The sequence below is a fragment of the Protopterus annectens genome, chromosome 9.part0, assembly GCF_019279795.1.
Source record: "Protopterus annectens isolate FY-2018-M chromosome 9.part0, PAN1.0, whole genome shotgun sequence".
In the NCBI taxonomy this organism is placed as follows: Eukaryota; Metazoa; Chordata; order Ceratodontiformes; family Protopteridae; genus Protopterus; species Protopterus annectens.
In genome coordinates this window covers 258,118,152-258,141,557 of record NC_056743.1, presented here as the reverse complement: position 1 = coordinate 258,141,557, position 23,406 = coordinate 258,118,152, and the positions used below count along the sequence as shown (strand labels likewise).

The following is a 23,406-nucleotide window of genomic DNA, read 5'->3' as shown; positions in this document are numbered from 1 at the left end:
ACAAATGTATATAGTTTCCCAAAGCTTTACATTTAATTTTACATTCTACTTCCCTGATGCTCTATTAAATCTGCTTTTGTAGTCACACAGATAAACATACACCTTTGGGTACTGACCTGGACTAGCTGGTTGATTGTTTTTCTCCAAGTCCTGGTCCATAGCTCCAACCCCACCCCTTCTTGTTCTCTTAACATAATTCTAGTGTAAGTTTCCTAGCCCTGTCAAACCTGTTTTCTCACAGCTTTCTCCAAGCCCTGGCTCTTAGCCCCCCCCCCCTTCTCTCGGTCTCCTAACAATCTTATTGTAATCTGCCCAGCCTTGTCAATCCTGCCCATTCCCTCCCTCTTCCTCTTGAGTTTACTTATTCCTCCCCTGAGCTGCGGCGCCATCTTTAAATACTAAAAACCACTGCCTGACTATACTCCGTTTCTGTCTATCCCACAGGCATCCCTCAGTAGTGTGCACAACTGTAAGTACCATTTGTACTTATGATTGTACTTGCATATTGAATCAAAAAACCTGATGCAGAAAGGCACCATCTTTTGACTTGGCTTTTCTGACCTTGCTTCATAGGAATCCCCAGTAGTGTACTCGCTTATACCATAGTCCATTCTTTTTTAATTAGTATTCTATTGAGTCATAATTTACTGCATGTCCCTTTCTAAAACCCCTGGCATAACTACATTATTTTCCTACTTCTCAGTGAACTGCAGCTCCCCATTGGTGTATAAATAATAAAAACAAACAAACAGAAAGGTAACATTCAAACCGAAATGATAGGCTGCCCTATTTCTGTAGTTGCCAATCTTCTCACGGATTGTTTTCTGTTTGGCAACTGCTGCTCCTCCCAGAAGGATACCATTTTAAATCAGTTGTAATTAAATTGTATATTTTGTTTCCATAATCATACATTTTTTCTTCTTTTTTCTTTTTCTGGTTCTCTTTTTTCCCCACTTTATTCAAACTGATGTGTAATAACAATACTAACTTATTATACAATTATATATATATTTATAGATAGTTTTTAGGGTTCTTATACAAAGACCTTAAGAAGTCTGGGACGAAAGCAATCTTTGTTAACAACAGGTTATGAAAATAGAATCTGATTTTTATAATTTATTTTTTTACATGCAAAGTGTATTTGTATATATACTTTTTGATTGCCAAATCGATTAGGGTTGATATATTTCCAGCCATGTACTGCATTGTCTTGGATAAAATCACAGACTTAATAATCTGGTTAAATAAGAGGTACCACATCATTATAAATTTTATTTAAAGTACACAAGTGTTATATTATTATGACAGCTGCTAAGTAGGGCAGGACCAGTGCAAATGTCACACACTGACTGGGGAAAGGATGTGAATTTAACATGTGTACCAATAACACTTTGTTTTACAGCACAGCAAACCACTCCCTTGCCTGATAAAAAGTATATATATATTTAGAAAGCTTGTGAGGAAACTATTACTCTATTAGTGTTTAACTTGGATCGATTGTCTGTGTACTTAATAAAGGATTTTCGACTGGAAACAGACTGCCTGCCTTGCTTGGATAACTATCAAATACTTAGTAATTTTGGAGATATGCTCTAGAGAGAAGAGGAATGAAGGTCAGCAGGACTACAACAGAATATGCGTGTGTAAATGAGAGGGAAGATAGAGGAATGGGGAGGATGCAGGGAGTAGAGGTGGCAAAGGTGGATGAGTTTAAATACTTGGGATCAACAGTTCAGAGTAATGGTGAGTGTGGAAGAGAGGTGAAGAAGAGAGTACAGGCAGGGTGGAATGGGTGGAGAAGAGTGTCAGGAGTGATTTGTGGCAGACGAGTACCAGTAAGAGTGAAAGGGAAGGTCTATAAGAGGGTAGTGAGACCAGCTATGTTATATGGGTTGGAGACAGTGGCACTGACAAAAAGGCAGGAGTCAGAGCTTGACGTGGCAGAGTTGAAGATGTTAAGATTTGCACTGGGTGTGACGAGGATGGACATGATTAAGAATAAGTATATTAGAGGATCAAACCAGGTTGGAAGGTTTGGAGACAAAGCCAGAGAGGCAAGATTACGTTGGTTTGGACATGTGCTGAGAAGGGATGCAGAGTATATTGGGAAAAAGATGCCAAGGATGAATCTGCCAGGTAACAGGAAAAGAGGAAGGCCTAAGATAAGGTTTATGGATGTGGTGAGAGAGAGGACATGCAGGTGGTTGGTGCGACAGAGCAAGATACAGAGGACAGGAAGAAATGTAAACAGCTGATCTGCTGTGGCAACCCCTAACGGCAGCAGCCGAAAAAAAAGTAATTTTGTACAATTATGTATTTTTTATTTATTTTTTTTTTTTTACTTAAGATGAGTTTAAGTTCGCTACTTCTACTACTTTTGTCTGATCTGATTAATATACAGTGATTAACTAGACAGATATGGACTGAAAATCTTCCATACTGAAGTTTCTTGCACGGTTTTGTTTTTGGACCCACTACACTTGTTTAGTGGGTTGTTTTGAGACTTCGGGGATACTACAGAGATTTTTTTTAAGAGTTAATGATGTTAAGATTTGCAGTGGGTGTGACAAGGAAAGACGGGATTTGGAATCAGTATATTAGAGGGTCAGCACAGGTTGGATGGTTCGAAGACAAAGTCAGAGAGGCAAGATTGCTTTGGTTTGGACATTTGCTGAGAAGGAATGCTGGGCATATTGGAAAAAGGATGCCAAGGATGGAACTGCCAGTTTAGAGGGAAAAAGGAAGGCCTAACATAAGGTTTATGGGTGGTGTGAGAGAGGACATGCAGGTGGTTGGTGTGACAGAGCAAGATGCAGAGGACACAAAGAAATGGAAACAGATCTACTGTGGCGACCCCTAACGGGAAAAGCCAAAAGAGAAGTAGTATTTCAAACACGCTGTCATAAAAATATAATCCTAACATGTTTAGGAACAAATCTCGCACATCTAAGTTGGCATTCCGTACCAATTTTAATACTGTACCCCACCAGCCTTCCCAATTTCCTACATACATAGACCATTCCTGGATTCAGTTGCTGTACTGTTAGTAATGGCATGAAGGCCATGGGGAAAGCTGTCTGCCTACTCAATGCCAACTTTTCTACTTTTCACTGGCCAATCTGCTCCCTTGGTCTAAATGATCTTATGTCCCCCCTTTTCCTTCATTCCCACCTATAACTTACTTTCCTTCCTTCCTGCACCAACACTTCACTAAGCTAACTACATTACTCTCTTTTCATGCCCCCCACCCTTTCTTCTAGATCCAACATCTTTGTTTGTTTAGCCATTTGTATTAGCAACTACATCCTACATACATGGTGTATACAGTCAAATCACCCAGCATTTACTGCATTAAAAATTATTATAAACCATTGGGAATAACCAATTCTGTTGTTAAATCAACCTTCCTCCTAATATTCACTTTATAAATGAAGTGTAACCCATGCCATTTCACCCAACGCCATGGCTGAAAAGTAGTCAGCTATATCAGACCACTATCCCAAATAATAAACACATGCCAACTCTTAAAAAAAGTGATCATTGTGACTGCTGTGGAAATAATCTAGTGGGTCTAGGGAATTACAAAAATACTTCACATTCCAACATAGATTTTCATTTAAATGAACAATGCTTCTAGACAACACAAGCATACCTGATCATTTTGCCACTTATTTATTAGCTGGCAATCAAAGTGCTTGTCATCAAGTAGGAGTGTTCACACAAAGTCACTTGTAAATCAGGTTTAATTTTGAAAAACAAACAAAATAAATGTGTGTGTATATACACCTACAACCACACACACAAAGATGCACACGTTAATAACATGCATGCATGAAACTTTACAAATGCAACACTTGCATGCTGCATCTCACTGTCTTCACAAATTACTTAACTACAAGTACTATCATCACATACAGCAGTACTGCATTACAACACAATCATCAGCTTACATCTAACTTATCCAAAATAAAATTACAAGTTACTAACGCTAGCACGCGTTTCAAAAGTCTAAAAAGTTACAAACGCATAAGCTGGCTGCACCATTGTCAATATCACGTCAGGAACGTAGATATCTAACTCGTAAGGCAAAATTAAAAGAAATGTTGGAACGTGCAACTTATCATGTATCTTTTGCCCCATATCTTGAAATTCTCATAAACCCAAACCACATTATCAATAAGCACAGTAACTTTAAAACGCTAATTCCAGTTTCAGAAACCAAAGTTTCCTACACATGATACAGCACGTGAGTTCTCAATCCCGTAGATATCGGACATTCTAATCTTAAATACGCATACAGCCACAAAACTTAAAATAACCAACCTTCATATCGGCGAGCAAAATTAAACTCACCTGCTAGACTACTCCAACAATTTAGTTTTAATTCAAAATCCCAAACGCAACTAAAAACCGGAAACATAAACCATAAATGGTCCTTGTATATAAAACATCCCAGTATTCCGCTAGCCGGAGTACTTAAGTTCCGAGGTGACGTCATGCTGTTAACAGGAGAAATGTTAAGTGAAAAGGTACAAAAGTGCGAACGCTCATAGGTTTGTTCGACATTATGGCAGTGATAATTAAACTGAAATAATGTACGTGTGTTCTTACATGCAGTTGGTGGATTGGATTGGTCTCTCTAAATTGCCCTTGGGAGAGAGTACAGAGTACGGGGTGGGAGGGTGGCCTAATGGTTAAGGTGTTTGCCTTACAAACACAAGGTGCAGGGGGTTCTCACAAGGACAAGGGATAATTGGCTCTTAAAATGGCTCACAAGGGGCAGTTAGTTTCAATCCAATCCTATGAACCTATGAACTACCGTGGCAGGGCTAGAAAGGCCGTGTGAAACCTGGCTCAACATGATTGTAACTGTTGAAAATAGCACCCCGAACCCATATGCAAAATGAGTTATGGATGGATTCTCACTCTTCATATTAATCTTAGCTGCCCCTGATTTTTTCCGTCTCGTAATAGTTTGCATTTTCTAATAAATCACTGATAGTTACAGTCAATCAGTAACATCATAGTTTCGTACCTCGTATTGTCCCTAAAGTGCATGCTGGAAAAAAAAATGTTCGCTTAAGTAACTTATAGGGTTGCCACCTTTTCAAATGGCCAAAGTGGGACATTTTCGGGACAAACATCAGATTTTACAGGCTGACACATACCCACGGTCAGTACAAAGGATACAACTTAACTTTTTTGCCAAAATAAAAACTTATTCTTGTAGCATTTTAGTTGCTTATTCTGTTTCTTATAACTATTAAGTATTTTAGATACAGAATAACTGTTTTATGCAACTATTACATAAAATATAGGATATAATTATGTCCTACAATCTCAGGACATTTGCCATTTTTAATATTTTTTGTCAGGACACAACTGCCCAAAGAGGGACTGTCCCTCGTAAAGTGGGACAGGTGGTAACCCTAGTAACTTAGACCTGTGATAGCGAACCTTTTGGGCTCGGTGTGTCAAAAATTCAGAAAAATTGACTATCGTGACTCTGCTGATGTCCCCCCCCCCCCCAACAAAAGAGAAACCATGCTTTACTTATTCATTTATTTAAAAAAATGCAGTCCAATCGTGTGCTGCTATGTATTGTAAAAGAAAAATTAGTCATTCAGAATAGGGAAAACAATATACGCAGTGATAATTGGGCTTAAATTAATTGGACTAGAAAGGTGCTTGGTATGACATCTGGACAGAGGAAGGACAACAAGGAGACATGGTGGTGGAATGAGGAAGTACATGAGAGTATATAGAGAAAGAGGATGGCAAAGAAGAAGTGGGATTGTCAGAGAGATGAAGAAAGTAGACAGGAGTATAAGGAGATGAGGTGCATGGCAAAGAGAGAGGTGGCAAAGGCTAAGGATAAGGCATATGAAGAGTTGTATGAAATGTTGGAAACTAAGGAGGGAGAAAAGGAACTGTACCAACTGGCTAGACAGAGGGACCGAGCTAGGAAAGATGTGCAGCAGGTAAAGGTGATAAAGGATAATGAGGGAAACATACTCACAAGCGAGGAGAGTGTGTTGAGGAGATGGAAAGAGTACTTTGAGGGGTTGATGAATGAAGAGAATGAAAGGGAGAGAAGGTTGGATGATGTGGGGATAATGAATCATGAAGTACAATGGATTAGCAAGGAGGAAGTAAGGATAGCTATGAAGAGGATGAAGAATGGAAAGGCTGTTGGTCCAGATGACATACCTGTGGAAGCATGGAGGTGTTTAGGTGAAATGGCAGTGGAGTTTTTAATCAGATTGTTTAATGAAATCTTGGAAAGTGAGAGGATGCCTGAGGAATGGAGAAAAAGTGTTTTGGTACCGATTTTTAAGAATAAGGGTGATGAGCAGAGCTGTAGTAACTACAGAGGGATTAAATTGATCAGTCACAGCATGAAGTTATGGGAAAGAGTAGTGGAAGCCAGGTTAAGAAGGGACGTGATGATTAGTGATCAGCAGTATGGTTTCATGCCGGGAAAGAGCACTACAGATGCGATGTTTGCTCTGAGAGTGTTGATGGAGAAGTACAGAGAAGGTCAGAAGAAGTTGCATTGTGTTTTTGTAGACTTAGAGAAAGCATATGACAGGGTGCCTAGAGAGGAGTTGTGGTATTGTATGAGGAAGTCAGGAGTGTCAGAGAAGTATGTAAGAGTGGTACAGGATATGTTCGAGGGTAGTGTGGCAGCGGTGAGGTCCGCAGTGGGAGTGACGGATGCATTTAAGGTGGAGGTGGGGTTACATCAAGGATCAGCTCTCAGCCCTTTCTTATTTGCAATGGTGATGGACAGGTTGACAGACGAGATCAGACAGGAGTCCCCGTGGACTATGATGTGTGCAGATGACATTGTGATCTGTAGTGAGAGTAGGGAACAGGTGGAGGAGACCCTGGAGAGATGGAGATATGCTCTAGAGAGAAGAGAAATGAAGGTCAGCAGGACTAAGACAGAATATATGTGTGTGAATGAGAGGGAGGATAGAGGAATGGTGAGGATGCAAGGAGTAGAGGTGGCGAAGGTGGAGGAGTTTAAATACTTGGGCTCAATAGTTCAGAGTAACGGTGAGTGTGGAAGAGAGGTGAAGAAGAGAGTACAGGCAGGATGGAGTGGGTGGAGAAGTGTCAGGAGTGATTTGTGACAGACGAGTACCAGTAAGAGTGAAAGGGAAAGTCTACAAGAGGGTAGTGAGACCAGCTATGTTATGTGGGTTGGAGACAGTGGCATTGACAAAAAGGCAGGAGTTTGAGCTTGATGTGGCAGAGTTAAAGATGCTAAGATTTGCACTGGGTGTGACGACGGTGGACAGGATTAGGAATACGTATATTAGAGGTTCAGCCCAGGTTGGAAGGTTTGGAGACAAAGCCAGAGAGGCAAGATTACATTGGTTTGGACATGTGCTGAGGAGGGATCCTGAGTATATTGGGAAAAAGATGCTAAGGATGAAGCTACCATGTAACAGGAAAAGAGGAAGGCCTAAGATAAGGTTTATGGATGTGGTGAGAGAGGACATGCAGGTGGTTGGTGTGACATAGCAAGATGCAGGGAACAGGAAGAAATGGAAACAGATGATCCGCTGTGGCGACCCCTAATGGGAACAGCCAAAAGCAGATGATGAATTGGGCTTAAAATAGTGCACCAAAAATTACCCTACTTTTAATAGTAATTTTAAATTGAACTGAAAAAATATGAAACACATTAACAGCAGCAGCCTTAGGTCAGCTGGTGCCCTAGGCAAAAGGGCTCCATGGGCCCCACACCACCCTGGTGCCCCCATCCTGGTCTACCTACACCAAATAAATGCTGGAAAAGCGCCCCTGCTACAGCGGCACCCTAGGTGACTGCCTAGTTGGCCTATGCCGGCTTAACATCAGTTAATGACTTGTTTCTTGCTAAGTTTTAATAGATAAGTGCAGGGTCACATATTTCTTGTATTTTTGTTCGTTCAGTTTTTTTTTTTGTTAACTCGGGTGTTGTGAATGCTGGTGTATCACCCAAAATGTTGTGGTGTGTCATAGGTTCGCCATCACTGACTTAGACTGATGCCATATATTCTCCCGATTTTACTTTTTTTAAACCTTGTAAATATATTTTGTTGTATCAGTATACAGTGTATGTATGTAACTCTAGCTGAGCCTGCAATGGTCAGATAAGTATATTTTCACAAAATGTTTAATGTTTCCCTTGGATTTCCTAGTTGAATGTCAAGGGTACTGCTAGAATGGGTTTTTGCTTCATATAATTGGCATTGTGTGACGTGTGACTATTAAGACAATTATTCCGAGGAAAGGAATCCTGTTCGTGTTGCATTTCAATGTAAGCACATAGAGTCTTCTAGTTTTATTTACAAAAGTAAAACTGGATCGCTTCTCCAGTTGCACACAATACTCTATGGTTAAATTTCATTTTTTTGGTTTTAGTATAGATAATATTATAGAAATGAACCAAAACTAGATTCACAGAAATTATAAATTACACATGGCAAAAAAAGTGTAGAATTTCAACCATTCCTGTGGTAATTTCCCAGTAATTTTTTTGATTTCCTGTGCTTATCTAATATAAACGTTTCAATAAATATAGCAACTGGCAGAACAATAAGAATGTCATAAAGTACATTTTGCATATGCAGAACATTTATGTATTTGCTCATATATAACATCACATTTACCTTTTTTTTTCCCAAGCCGCGGTGGTGCAGCGGTAGCATTGTTGCCTCACAGCAAGAGGTTCTCCTGTTCGATTCTCGGCTGAAGTGCCTTCTGTGTGGAGTCTGCATGTCCTCCCTCCAGTCGAGTGGCCTCCGAAAGACATGCGTGAATGGGTGTGCCTTCGTCGAAGGTTGGGCGTCAGGATGGCAACTTGGCACCATAAAAATCTACTGCCAATCATTAGCGGACCGGAGTTCCACTGTGGCGACCCCTAACTGGGAAAAGCCAAAAAGACAAGCAACAACTTTTTTTTTCCAAGAATGTGAAAGAGAAGCAAAATTTACTTATTGAAATGAGTATGGCTTTAGTTAGGGTTTTGCCTTTTCCAACAGTGGCAGGCCTACCTCTGCTCCATAAAACTAATTAAATACATAAAATATTTAAAATTTGTCCCTGGTTTGACCTTTTCTCACCCAGAAGAAAGAAACCATTGCAAAAAAGAGTAAAATCCCATGATTGGAGGAACTCCCTGGTCAGCTTCAGTAACAAGCTGAGATCCCTCATAAAATCCTCCAAAGCTAGTTACGAAAACAAAATTGCCACTGATTCTAAAGACAACCACAAAGCGTTCTATAGCTATGTCAAGAATCTCAATGTTAATGCTCAGATCTGCTCTGAGTTACAGCACAATGGCACTAAATATACAGAACCAAGTGATATTGGCAACATCCTGGCAGATAGGATCAGTGCTAACTTTACCCCCCTCTCACCCCCTAAAGGGCCCATCTCTATACTGGAAGAATGCAAATATCCTGTAATCATGGCTGCACAGGTAAACACCACACTCTCCAAAGCCAAGAACACAGCATCCATGGGATCTGACAACATCCCAGGCTGCATTCTACACAAAGTACAGAACAAACTGGCACCCCACCTAAGTACCATGTTCAATCATAGCCTCACCTCAGGCTTTGTGCCCACTGAATGGCGCACAGTGACGGTTATCCTACTCCACAAAGGGGGAGCCACCACGGACCCCGGGAACTACTACCCCATTAGCCTGCTGAGCCTAATCTGCGAGGCCATGGAACATATCATCATGGAACTTATAAACAAAGACATTGGTAATCTCCAAACTCTGGACCCTACCCAGTTCGGGTTTGTAAAAGGCAGATCATGTCTCCTAAACCTGATAGACTTCTTTGAATTAGTCACCAAAGCCGTAGACGAGGGTAAGGTGGTTCACACAGTCTGTCTAGATCTCGCCAAGGCTTTCGACACCATCCTCCACTCTGGCATTATAGATAAACTCACTAAACTAGGTATAAATCCCAATGCAACAAGATGGGTTGCCAGCTGGCTCACTGACAGAACCCACATTGTGAAAGTAGCAGACTCCAAATCCAACTTCAGGCCAGTGACAAGTGGAGTACCACAGGGTTCAGTCCTGGGTCCTCTCCTGTTTGATATCTGCTTCTCTGAAATACAGGCTAACACAGAAGGTCTTTGGCTAACAAAGTTCACAGATGACTGCAAACTAGGAGCCATAATCGAAGCTCCTAACGATGTGGACATCCTACAAAAGGGCCTCACTGAGACAGATGCCTGGTGTTAAAGCCATGGCCTCAGGCTCAATGCCAAAAAGTGCATTGTCATCCCCTTTGGTAAAAACTTGGTACCTATGAACTACCACATAGGCAGTAGTCTACTTAACACCAAAAGTGTGATAAGTGACCTTGGGACACAGGTGGACAGTAGTCTCTGCTTTGATAATCACTTGCCACAGTTGTCAGGAAATCCTTCTATGTGCACACCTCATCACAAAAGGTTTCTCATCCAGGAAAAAAGAGGTAATTGTTCCCCTCTACTCGTCACTCATTAGACCCATTATAGAGTACAACACCCCTTTCGGTATGTACCTCACAAGACATCTACAACTGGAAAGGCCGCAGAAATACCTCACAAAGAGGACTACCGGCCTCAAATAGAACTCCAGCTTTAGTCTGTTGCATATCCCCTACTCAGAGGTGACATCTGCCTAACATACTAAGCTATGTCAAACCCAGAGCTGTTGGACATGCTCCACTTAAAGAAATCCCAATCCCTCTGAGCTACACGCTCTAGGGCCTAAACCTTGTCACCACAATAAACAGAACATGCTGGAGGGATAGATTCCTGTCCCAGAGACTTCCCATACTCTGGAACAAACTACCTATCTGTATCAAACAAAGCTCCTCATTAGCACTCTTCAAGAAAAATCTTGATGATTGGATGGGAAATAGAAAATTCACCCCGGGGATCACTTCTGTGGTACTGCTTGACAGGGGCACAGGAAAATAATTTTCTTGGGTGGCGAAAGCCAGAGTACCTTTTTGGCTAGGCTTATATAGGCCCTAGGGCTAATAGCCTAGTACCTACCTATGAACCTATTACTTTTGACTTTGTTCAGAATTCTTGAACAAAAAAGTTGAGAAGTTTAAGGTTGGAGACAGTAAAATGTATACCAGGCAGAAGAGAAACACATTTATTCCAGTAATCAGGGAATGTTGAGAGGCAGGTATAAGATTCATAGGAAGTGACTAGGCTAATAGCCCTAGGGCCTTTACAAGCCTAGCCAAGTTCTACCTTTATTTCCATGATCAGCACCTACTGCCTCTGTCCAGGAGGGACACAGGTGGAACCTTTGGGGTGAATTTACAGTTGCTCATCTAATCATCCAGATTCCGTTTGAACAGGGCCAATGAGATGCTCTGAAATGAAGTGGGAGTCTGTTCCAAAGGTGTGGTAACCTCTGGGAGACAAATCTGTCCCTCCAGCAGCTTCTATTAATGTCACATACCAGGTTAAGGTCTTTAGAACGAGTAACCCGTGTACCATTTGGCTTGCAGATATGCAGCATTCCCAATAAACCAGGGTCAGAGATTGCCTTATATGCAAGGCAGAGATTGCCTCTGAGTAGTCTGTATGAAACAGAATAAAGTGACAGTGATTTCAGATGATCCACATAGGACAGATGCTGAAGATCTTGAATTTTCCTTGGGAGGAACCTTAATGGTCTCTCCAGTTGCTGCAGATGCTTGGAAAGGTACATACTAAAAGGGTCGTTATACTCAATTATTTGCCTGATGATGGAAGAGTACAGGAAGGTATAACTACTTTTTCTCTGGAAGCAATGCCCTTACTTATGAGATGAGCAATACAGAATGCCCTTCTTACCACTGTGGAGACATGGTGATCCAAGGTAAGGTTGCTGTCAACATGTCTGCCCAGGTCTCTCTCAACTCAGTACATTCTTGGGGTGTTGCTACTGATATGGTAGTTAGCAATAACATTGCTGTTAGCAAAAGGGATGATAATACATTTTTTTGCACTGAGTTTAAGGCTATGACTTTGACACCAGTCATTTGTTTGTGTAAGACCCTCTTGTAGGATGTTGACATCATTTGGAGATTCTATGACTGCTCCCAGTTTGCAGTCATCAGCAAACTTTGTCAGCCACAGACCTTTAGTTTTTGCTTGTACTTCACAGAAATAGATTCCATACAGTAGAGATCCCAGGACTGATCCCTCTGGAACACCACTAGTTACAGGTCTACTGTTGGAGATGGATTCCATTATTTTGACTGTATGTGAGCCAGTTAGCGACCCATCTAACAATATAAGGGTTGAGACCTAGCTGGGTGAGTTTGTCAGTGATGCCTGGGTGGGGGATAGTGTCAAAAGCCTTGGTTAAGTCTAGGTAGGCTGTATGCACAGATATCCCCTCGTCCAGGGCCTTGGTGACTGCCTCAAAAAAAGTCCACCAGGTTTAACAGGCATGATCTCCCTTTTACAAATCCAAACTGAGTAGGGTCAAGTGTTTGGAGATTACCGATATCTTTGTTGATAAAGTCCATGATGATTCACTCCATGCCTTTGCAGGTATGGCTAGTCAGGCTAATCAGTCTATAGTTCCCTGGGTCAGTGGAAGCACCACCGTTGTGCAAGGGAATAATGGTGTCCATTTTCCATTCAGCTGGGACAAAGCTGGTGCTTAAACTATGACTGAAAAGAGTACCCAATGGTATTGTTAATTCTTGTTGGAGCCCATGTAGGACTCAGCCTGGGATGTTATCAGGTCCCATAGATGCTTTGTTTTTGGTCTCAGCGAGGAAGTTTACGACCTGCTCTTTATAAATACAAGGTAGGGGACAGGTGGTAGGGATGTCATGGGGTATGTGTGGCAGGGACAGGGGAGTGAAGTTTTCACAGAACCTGTCAGCCAACTGGTTAGCTATGTCCACTGGCTCAATATATGTGGTATCATTAACTACCAGTTTGGTGCAAATCTGATCCTTTCCTTTTAGGTAACAGATGTAGCTAAATAACACCTTATGGTTGTTCTTAGTTGAGGAAGCTAATTTGGATTCATAGTTTGCTTTGGAGGACTTCACAAGAAGTCTTATTTGCTTGTTTAAGCTGAGGAAGGAGTGTTTCCAGTTTAGGGCTCACTCCTTGTTACTATTAGACAGAAATTTCTTCCTTTTATTGTAAAGCCTGTTAATGGCAGTTGTTCACCAGGCAGGTTTACTCTTCCTTGAGGAGCTTGTTTTGGTCCTGTAAGGTACGGCCGATCCAGTGCAGTTGTGTAGGTGTTTGTATAAAGCATTGGTATGGAACTCGGCATAACTGCCAGTTTCATCTAAGGGAGGAGGTGCAGTGACGCTATTTATACTATCCCATAAGAGGTTATAATCTGCTTTGGAGAAGTTTTTTAGTTTAGTTGCTGCTTGGGGGGGGGGGGGTCAGGTATGACAGTTACTTTGAATGAGACTGATTTGTGGTCGTAGGAGGTTACTAGGCTAATGGCCCTGGGGCCCTTACAAGCCTAGCCAAGAGTTTATCCCCAAAAAAGAAACCTCAGTCAGCATCTGTCTCCCCTGTTAATGAGGGACACAGATGGAATCCCTGGGACAAATTTGTGGTTTCCCATCCACTCATCAAGATTGGTTTGAAGAGGGTCAGCAAGGTACTCTGTTTGACATGTATGGGAAGTCTAATCCAGAGATGCGGCAGCCTGTGGAAGGCAACCTGTCTCTCCAGAAGATTTTGTTGATTTCACATATTAGATTTAGGCCTTTCGAGTGGGTAATGCGCAAGGAGTAAGACTTGCGGATATGGAGCATATCTAGTAGGGCAGTGTCTGATATTGGTTAGTAGGCGAGACGCAGATCACCTCTGAACAATCAGTATGATACCGAGCAGAGTGATAGAGAGTTGAGCTTGTCCCCATAGAACAGGTGTTGGAGGCCATGGATTCTCTTTGTGAGGTATTTCTGTGGCCTTTCCAGTTGGTGCAACTGTTTGGAAAGGTACATACCAAACAGAGCATTATATTCAATTATTAGCCTAATGAGGGAGGAGTACAGAGAGGTAATAAAGTCCTTTTATCTGGATGCAATCCCTTTACTTATAAGATGAACCAAGTAAAAGTTTTTTTCTGACTACTGCCTCTACATGATGGTCAAATGTGGGATTGTTGTCAACCTGAGTACCCAGGTCTCTCACCACAGGTTGTGTGCTTAGAGGGTTGCCGTTGATGGGGTAATCAGTAGGGTGCCGTGTTTTTGCCGAATGGTATGATAATACATTTTTTTTTTAGTTTAACTGAAGGGCATGACTTTGGCACCAGTCATTTCTTGCTGTGAGACCCTCTTGCAGTATGTTAACATCATTTGGGGGAGTCAGTGACAGAACCCAGCTTAATAATCTGCAGACTTGTTCAGCCACAGATCTTTTGTTTTTGCCTAGACCTCTGAGAAATAGATACCAAACAGTAGGGGTCCCAGGACAGATCCCGGATGGAGGCACCTATTTTGACATTGTGGGTCCTATCAGTGAGCCAACTGGCCACCCACCCGATGAGAAAGGGATTTATGCCAAGTTGTATTAACTTTTCGATGATGCCCAAGTGAGGGATTCTGTCAAAAGCCTTGGCCAGGTCAAGGTAAGCTGTATGTACTGACTTTACCTCATCCAGGGCCGTGGTGACAGTCTCAAAGAAGTTAACCAGGTTCAGCAGGCAAGATCTGCCCTTGAAAAATCCGAACTGGGTGGGGTCAAGTGCTTGGAGATTGCCTATGTCCTTGTTTATGAGATACATAATAATACACTCCATTGCTTTATAGATGAGACTTGTCAGGCTAATGGGGTAAAAGTTTCCAGGGTCAGTAGTGGCACCAACTTTGTGCAAGGGGATGACAATAGAAGTTCTCCACTCAGCTGGAATGAAGCCTGTACTTAGGCTGTAGTTGAATAGGGTGCTGAATGACGAAAATAGTTCTTAGGTTCATAGGTATATACTAGACTAATGGCCTTGGAGTCTTTACAAGCCTAGCCCACAGAAGTACCCTGGCATCATGCCGCCCGAAGTTAGTTCCCAGTGCCTTTGTCAAGTTGAGCCACTGGAGTGATCCCCAGGGTGAACTTTCTATTACCCATCCGCTCATCAAGATTTCTCTTGAAGAGGGACAGTGAGGTGCTCTGCTTGACATGTATGGGAAGTCTATTCCAGAGCATGGGTAGTCTCTGGGTGAGCAACCTGTCCCTCCAGCATGTTATCTTGATTGTCGTAATGAGGTTGAGGTCTCTGGAGCATGTGGTGCAGAGGGACTGAGATTTCTTTAGCTGTACCATTTCTAACAGAGCTGAGTCAGACATGGCTTTGTAAGTCAAGCAAAGATCACCTCTAAGTAGGCGATATGAGACAGAGAATAGCTGTAGTCTTTTGAGTCTGTCCATGTAGGACATGTGTTTAATGCTTAGGATCCTCTTCATGAGGTACTTCTGTGACCTTTCCAGCTGTTGCAAGTGTCTAGTGAGGTACATACCAAATGGGGCATTATACTCAATGATTGGTCTAATGAGGGAAGAGTAAAGAGAGACGATGACCTCCTTCTTCCTGTATGCAAAACCCTTGGTAATAAGATGTGCCACATAGAAGGATTTTCTGACCACAGTGGCAATGTGGTGGTCGAAGGAGAGGTTGCTGTCAATCTGCATCCCCAGATCTCTTGTAACACCTTCAGTGTTCAGTGGGCTCCCATCAATGTGGTAATTAGTGGGAACTGAGTTTTTACCAAAGGGGATGACAACAAATTTTTTGGCATTAAGCTTAAGGCCATGGTTTTGACACCAGTCATTGGTCTCAGTGAGGTCTATTTGTAGGATGTCTGCATCACTTGGGGAGTTAATAATGGCTCACAGCTTGCAGTCATCTGCGAACTTGGTCAGCCTGAGTCCCTTTGTGTTGGCCTGGACTTCTGAGAAGTAGATGCCGAACAGGAGAGGACCCAGGACCGATCCCTGTGGGACTCCACTCGTGACTGGTCAGCAGTTTGACTTGGAGTCTACTACTCTCACACAGTGTTCACAAAGCCAAATTACGTGGGGTATAGAGTTTGGAGATTTCCTATATCTTTGTTAATCGGGTCCATGATGATGCGCTCCATAGCTTTACATATCAGACTAATCAGGCTAATGGGGCGATAATTCCCAGGGTCTGTAGTGTCTCCCCCTTTATGGAGAGGGATGAATGTAGCAGTGTGACATTCGGTAGGGACAAAGCCTGAGGTGAGGCTGTAACTGAACAGGTCACACAGATGTGGTACCAGTTCACTTTGTAGTTCATGTAGAACACAGCCAGGGATATTATCAGGTCCCGTGGAAGCTGTGTTCTTGGCCTTTGACAATGCAGCTTTAACCTGTGCTGCAGTAATGCTGGGTACCTAGCATCCTTCCGGTATTGTGAATGGTCATTTGAGGGGGGGAGGGGTAAAGTTGGCACTGAATCTGTCAACCAGTATGTTGGCAATATCTGTTGGCTCAGTATAGGAGGTACCACTGTGCAGTAGCTCAGAGCAAATCTGGGTATTGCCGTGGAGGTTCTTAATATAACTATAGAAGGCTTTGTGATTGTTTTTAGTGTCTGCCTGAATTCTGCCTTCATAGCTGGCTTTAGAGGATTTGATGAGGGATCTCAACTTTTTGTTGAGGCTAATAAGGGAGTTTTTCCAGTCTTGGGACTTCACCTTTTTCTGCAACAGATTCTTCCTTCTGCTTGTAGAGTTTATTGATGGCAGGGGAGCACAAGATTGGCTTCCTTTTTTGGAGGAGAAAATCTTGGTTCTGTTGGGTATGGCTAGTTCCATGCATTTATGTATATGTTTGTACATGTGTGTACATTTATGTACATGTTTATGCATTGGTGTATGAGTTGGCAGTCATGCAGCTATTTTCCATTAGCATGGGTGCCGTGAAGTTAGCCACCTCTATTTTTAGGAGCCCAAAGTCAGCTTTGGAGAAGTTTTTCAAGGTGGGTACCTTTGGGGGGTTATGGGTGAGATGTGGATTTCCATGGTGATTAGTTTATGGTCAGATCTGACTAGGTAGGGATTGACTACTGGTGTAGAGCAATGGTTGCCCATGTTAGTAATAACCAGGTCAAGGATGGTGGGGGTCAGAATGAGCTGGTCCAGGGCATTGGAACTGATGAATTCCAGGAAGCACTGGGCCAGGGTATTGGTGCTTGAGTAGTTCTCCCAGTTGATGTAGACATAGTTGAAGTCTCCTAGTATGAGTGTTGTGTTGAGTTGGACCCTGATAGATTCCAGGGTGCTTAGGAACGTGGAGTGAGAGTCTAGGGGCATGTTTGGAGATCTATAGCAGGCTATGACCTGGATCATCATCTTACCCAATGTTCGTTGTACCTGAAGTATCTCAGATGCTTTATGATGGGCTTCTAGTCTGGAGGTGTGCATATCCTTTATGGATATGGAGACACCACCAGCTTTAGAGCTACAGTCCATGTTTCGGGGCCAAAAGATGTAGAATTAGTTATAGGCTGGTAGCGCAGGGGTCCTTTCTGCAGCTTTAAACCAGTCTCCTTTACAGCACAAATGTCAATGTTCTCCATTTTGAGGAGTGCTTTGAGCAAGTGTATCTTGAGATTTAGACTTCCAGCGTTGAGTAGCATGACCCTCAGACTGCATTTATTTATAGCTGTTATGTGCAGAGCTGTATGTACAGAGGGATTAAACTGATCAGTCACAGCATGAAGTTATGGGAAAGAGTAGTGGAAGCTAGGTTAAGAAAGGAGGTGATAATTAGTGATCAGCAGTATGGTTTCATGCCAGGAAAGGGCACTACAGATGCGATGTTTGCTCTGAGAGTGTTGATGGAGAAGTACAGAGAAGGTCAGAAGGAGTTGCATTGTGCCTTTGTGGATTTAGAGAAAGCGTATGACAGGGTGCCCAGGGAGGAGTTGTGGTATTGTATGAGGAAGTCGGGAGTGTCAGAGAAGTATGTAAGAGTGGTACAGGATATGTATGAGGGTAGTGTGACAGTGGTGAGGTCTGTGGTGGGAGTGACAGATGCGTTTAAGGTGGAGGTGGGATTACATCAAGGATTAGCTCTGAGCCTTTTCTTATTTGCAATGGTGACGGACAGGTTGACAGACGAGATCAGGCAGGAGTCCCCATGGACTATGATGTTTGCAGATGACATTGTGATTTGTAGTGAGAGTAGGGAACAGGGGGGGAGACCCTGCAGAGGTGGATATATGCTCTAAAGAGAAGAGGTATGAAGGTCAGCAGGACTAAGACAGAATATATGTGTGTGAATGAGAGGGAGGATAGAGGAATGGTGAGGATTCAGGGAGTAGAGGTGGCGAAGGTGGATGAGTTTAAGTACTTGGGATCAACAGTTCAGAGTAATGGTGAGTGTTGAAGAGAGGTGAAGAAGAGAGTACAGGCAGGATGGAGTGGGTGGAAAAGATTGTCAGGAGTGATTTGTGACAGACGAGTACCAGTAAGAGTGAAAGGGAAGGTCTACAAGAGAGTAGTGAGACCAGCTATGTTATATGGGCTGGAGACAGTGGCATTGAGAAAAAGGCAGGAGTCAGAGCTTGATGTGGCAGAGTTGAAGATGTTAAGATTTGCACTGGGTGTGACGAGGATGGACAGGATTAGGAATAAGTATATTAGAGGGTCAGTCCAGGTTGAAAGGTTTGGAGACAAAGTCAGAGAGGCAAGATTACGTTGGTTTGGACATGTGCTGAGGAGGGATGCAGAGTATATTGGGAAAAAGATGCTAAGGATGAAGCTGCCAGGTAACAGGACAAGAGGGAGGCCTAAGATAAGGTTTATGGATGTGGTGAGTGAGGACATGCAGGTGGTTGGTGTGACAGATCAAAATGCAGAGGACAGGAAGAAATGGAAACAGTTGATCTGCTGTGGCGACCCCTAACGGGAGCAGCAAGTGTGGCAAGAGCCTTAGCCAGTACCCGGAAACCCAGGGGTGACAGATGCAGGCCATCTCTGGCAAAGCATCAAGGCCTGTCAGTCATGTCATCACAAGCAGACCGATACTGGATCCCCTTAGAATTACACCAGAAACTTAGCCAATTGTTGAAGTCAGTCATTTTTTTGTTTGTAATGTGGTATCATTCTGGGTTATGGTAGGATACTGCTCATGGCTAGGGTCATACCTGCCTGGGCCACATAATCCGAGAGCACCACCATCTCTCTTTTCATGTAGTCCAGGGAGGTGCATCTCAGGTCATTCACACCCACATGGACAATGACAGAGTCATACATGTTGTTGTTGTGGAGTGACCTGAGTGTGTGTGTAATGTGTCAGACTGTGGCACCTGATAGAGAGCTGACTGTTACCTTTTCCTTATTCAACCTAGTGAGTGGGACATCTGTGTGCCTCACTATTGAGTCACCTATGATTAGTGTATTGGGCAAGGTGTTTAGCCTTAGGGGCTTAGGTTGAGGGTCACACTGTGGAGGTGAGCTATGTGTCCTGTGGTTTGTGCTGTGTTGTGGTGGTCAAGTGTGTTTATTTCTTTGAGGGCTTTGCTGTTTGGGTACATTTCTATTGAGAGCCTGCGTGAAGGTGAGTGTGTGGTTTGTGTTTTTATATGAGCGATGTGATGGTGGGTGTTCTGGAGGGTTATGTGTTCCATGTGGTGTGGTGCAGGTGTTGACCTTCTCCTCTTCACCAGCTAGTCCGGTCTTGGCTGGAGAATGCGTAGATTCCAATTTGGTGATATAAGTGCATCTCTCACAAGTCTGAGTGTTGGGACGTAAGAGGAGAGGGTTATCTGTGTACATGAGGCAGTTGCTACACTGCCTCAGAATGCCCAAGTGCAGCAGGTTAATAAGTGAAAGCACAGGGAACTGCCCTTTAACCAAGCCAGGAGGGGTGGTCATAACTACTACTTACTGGAGGTATTTCCGTGAAGAACAACTAGTGCTGATGGCACTTAGGTGTGCTACAATAATTGCCTCAAAAACCTGTTGAAGTGCAAAGCGATTAAGCTACTTGAAGTGCAAGAGAGAAAGAACTAGCAAGATTCAAGGGAAAAACTGAAAAGCAAACTTTCTGGCACAAGTAATAGTTTACCTCATCTCGGCACTGCTAGGCGGAGCTTAAACAAGTGTAAACCCACACAAATATGGGCTTTTAAACCAGAAAGTTGAAAGGGATGGAAAAACTGCCCAAACGGCCAATAAACTACAATTTCTAGGCTGCAAAATCCTCACGAGCAAATTCACCCAAGTTGTGATCAGCAAAATAAATCCACCGGAAAATAAAACCAAGATAAATTTAATTGTGCAGAAAATGTTAAGCGCTTTCACTAGGCAATGCTAGCTTCATCAGAACAAATTACAAAATGAACATTCTCCATTTTAAAAAAGAATTGGCGCCAAACAAACTTGGCTACTCTTAAAGCTATATACTATAAAATAGTAGCGAGATCTACTTTATATAAAATAGTACATTAATTTATAATCATGTTACAAATGAGAAACATTAAAATAGAATAGACTGTAGACAATCAAAAAGGAATTGATAAATGGCATATTAATACTGTATATCTTCTGTTAACTATTTAACATTAATAAAGGTTTAACTGTAATATAATCATTTAATCCAGGTGAACTGGTAGCATCAGTCAATATTTGCCAGAACAATTCTCTGTAGGCTAAATAATTTTTTATATTCCCACCTCTGGGGTCACTTTTGATTAGCTCTATAATAGTGAAACTAAATTTATGTTCACCACCCTTTTGTATAGTGTGTCTGGCTAATGCATTTTTCATGTCCTTCTTTCTTATACAGTATAAATGTGAATATATACGTTGTCTTAACTTTCTCTCGGTCTTCCCAATGTAAAATGATGGGCAGACCGAGCAGGTGGCTACATATACCAGCATATTGGAATTACAGCTACCTCTAGGGGGATAGATAGTAGTTTTGTTCCTATTTCCCAAAATTACTACATTACTTACGTTGATGTTGGAACACTGCTTACAGCTCCCACATTTGTATGTATGTGCCTGTGTAGTCAACTTCTTATTTGAACCCTGCTCTAAATGTTTTTTGATGTTCTTCCCCATTTTATGGACAAATCTAGGTGCTGTTCCTAATTTTTCAGCTATGTCCATATCATTTATTAAAAACCGCCAGTTTTTTATAATAATGTTTTTAATAATATAACTAAAAGGACTGAATTCCAGTGTACACACTCTATTGTAATTATTGAAAATTACATTGTTGTCTACTTTACATAATAAATTATTTGAACTTTCCACTTCTGTCAGTCCATTGTTTGTACCTAGTAGGGGTAGATATTTTATTCCCCATTGACTGGTAACATATTCAGATATTTCATTCATAAGTTCCAGCTCATATCCCCTATCCAAAAATAGGGAAATAATAAACTTAATCTCTTTAATCATGTCTGTGTACTTGGAACACATTCTTACAGCTCTTATGCATTGGCCCTTAAAAATGTTCGTTTTTATATTTCTGGGATGAAAACTATTATAGTCCACGTAGGAATTTGTGAACGTGTCCTTCCTATAGATTGTAGATTTTAAACAACCCTCGTCAACAGAGACTAATGTATCTAGATATGGTACCCCATCATCTTGTACTATGGATGTAAATTTAAGGTATTCACTACTAGAGTTAATATACTCTATAAATTCCAAATATTTAATGTGTTCACCATTACTGTTAGTGAGTATAAAAGTTTTAAAATATACAATTACAGCAGTGTTAAGTTGGAGATAGCTCACTTTAGTCTTTTATCTAAAGGGTTCAACTTCATTCCGACTCCAAAATTTAGGTTGGTAGACAACATTTTGGAATTTAAGAAGTATGTTAGAAAATTAAATTTAGCTTTAATGTTTGGGAATAATAACAATACCAATTCGAATAACAACAAAGGCAATTTAATTAAATTAAAGAAAAAAAGTAGTTACATGCCTATTTGTAACCCCAAAGTCCAAACATTTGATGAACATGTCACCAGGGAAATATATCAAACATATCAACAGATAAACAAATGTAAAACTAGATGCAATCTGACCAAAGCAGAACAAGGAACATTATGTGAGCTGCCAACTGATACTAGTATACGTATTATGAAACCGGATAAGGGAGGGGGCATTGTCATCTTTGACACCTTAGCATATAGTGCTATCATTCACAACATATTGCATGAGTCAGGCAATTATTCCCCCATCTCCCTTAATGAAGTGAATATAGCATATAGGCGTATTGACATGTACCTTGAGGAATATTTTTTGGAGTGCAGGATTACTGAAGAAATGTACAGATTCATGGTAGTTGATTACCCCATCTTAGCCACGATTATAGGGATACCCAAGGTACACAAAGATGTATCACAACCCCCGTTTCGTCCGATTATATCAGGGAGCAAGTCTAAGACTTTTCCTATAGGAGTGGTTATTGATACTATATTAAAACCTATATATGAAGACATCAAACATTTGGTGAAGGATTCCTGGGAATTTTTAAAAAATTACCCGGTTCACAAATACCATAAAGGGATTCTTTTTGGTACTATCAATGTCATTGATCTGTTCAGCTCCATTCCTAAAGAAGAAGGGTTAGTTGCATTTACTAATAGTATGAAAAAATATACGAAATTTACATGGGACAAAATTTCACTCATTTCCGATCTTATGAGTATAGTATTAGACAACAATTTCATTTATCATGATGGTGAGATTTTCAAGCAAACCAGGGGCGTAGCGATGGGAGCAGCTTGTGCTCCCATCTTTGCGAACCTGGTTATGCTTGATTGGGAAGATCAATTCATATTTGATAGTACATATATGGATTCCATTGTGTACTATTCTAGATACCTTGATGATATCTATATATTATGGAATGGTGAACACATTAAATATTTGGAATTTATAGAGTATATTAACTCTAGTAGTGAATACCTTAAATTTACATCCATAGTACAAGATGATGGGGTACCATATCTAGATACATTAGTCTCTGTTGACGAGGGTTGTTTAAAATCTACAATCTATAGGAAGGACACGTTCACAAATTCCTACGTGGACTATAATAGTTTTCATCCCAGAAATATAAAAACGAACATTTTTAAGGGCCAATGCATAAGAGCTGTAAGAATGTGTTCCAAGTACACAGACATGATTAAAGAGATTAAGTTTATTATTTCCCTATTTTTGGATAGGGGATATGAGCTGGAACTTATGAATGAAATATCTGAATATGTTACCAGTCAATGGGGAATAAAATATCTACCCCTACTAGGTACAAACAATGGACTGACAGAAGTGGAAAGTTCAAATAATTTATTATGTAAAGTAGACAACAATGTAATTTTCAATAATTACAATAGAGTGTGTACACTGGAATTCAGTC

General features: G+C 41.5%; 1 protein-coding gene across 1 annotated transcript in view; it reads right to left on the bottom strand.

The window, feature by feature from the left end:
- Positions 1 to 4,430, bottom strand: part of NAT10 (N-acetyltransferase 10) — a 1,889,152-nt gene extending 1,884,722 nt beyond the window's left edge. The window contains exon 1 of the mRNA XM_044082846.1: positions 4,354 to 4,430. The gene's annotated coding sequence lies outside the window, so the exon portion shown is untranslated. The remainder of the gene's footprint in view (positions 1 to 4,353) is intronic.
- Between the last annotated feature and the right edge of the window lie 18,976 nt (positions 4,431 to 23,406).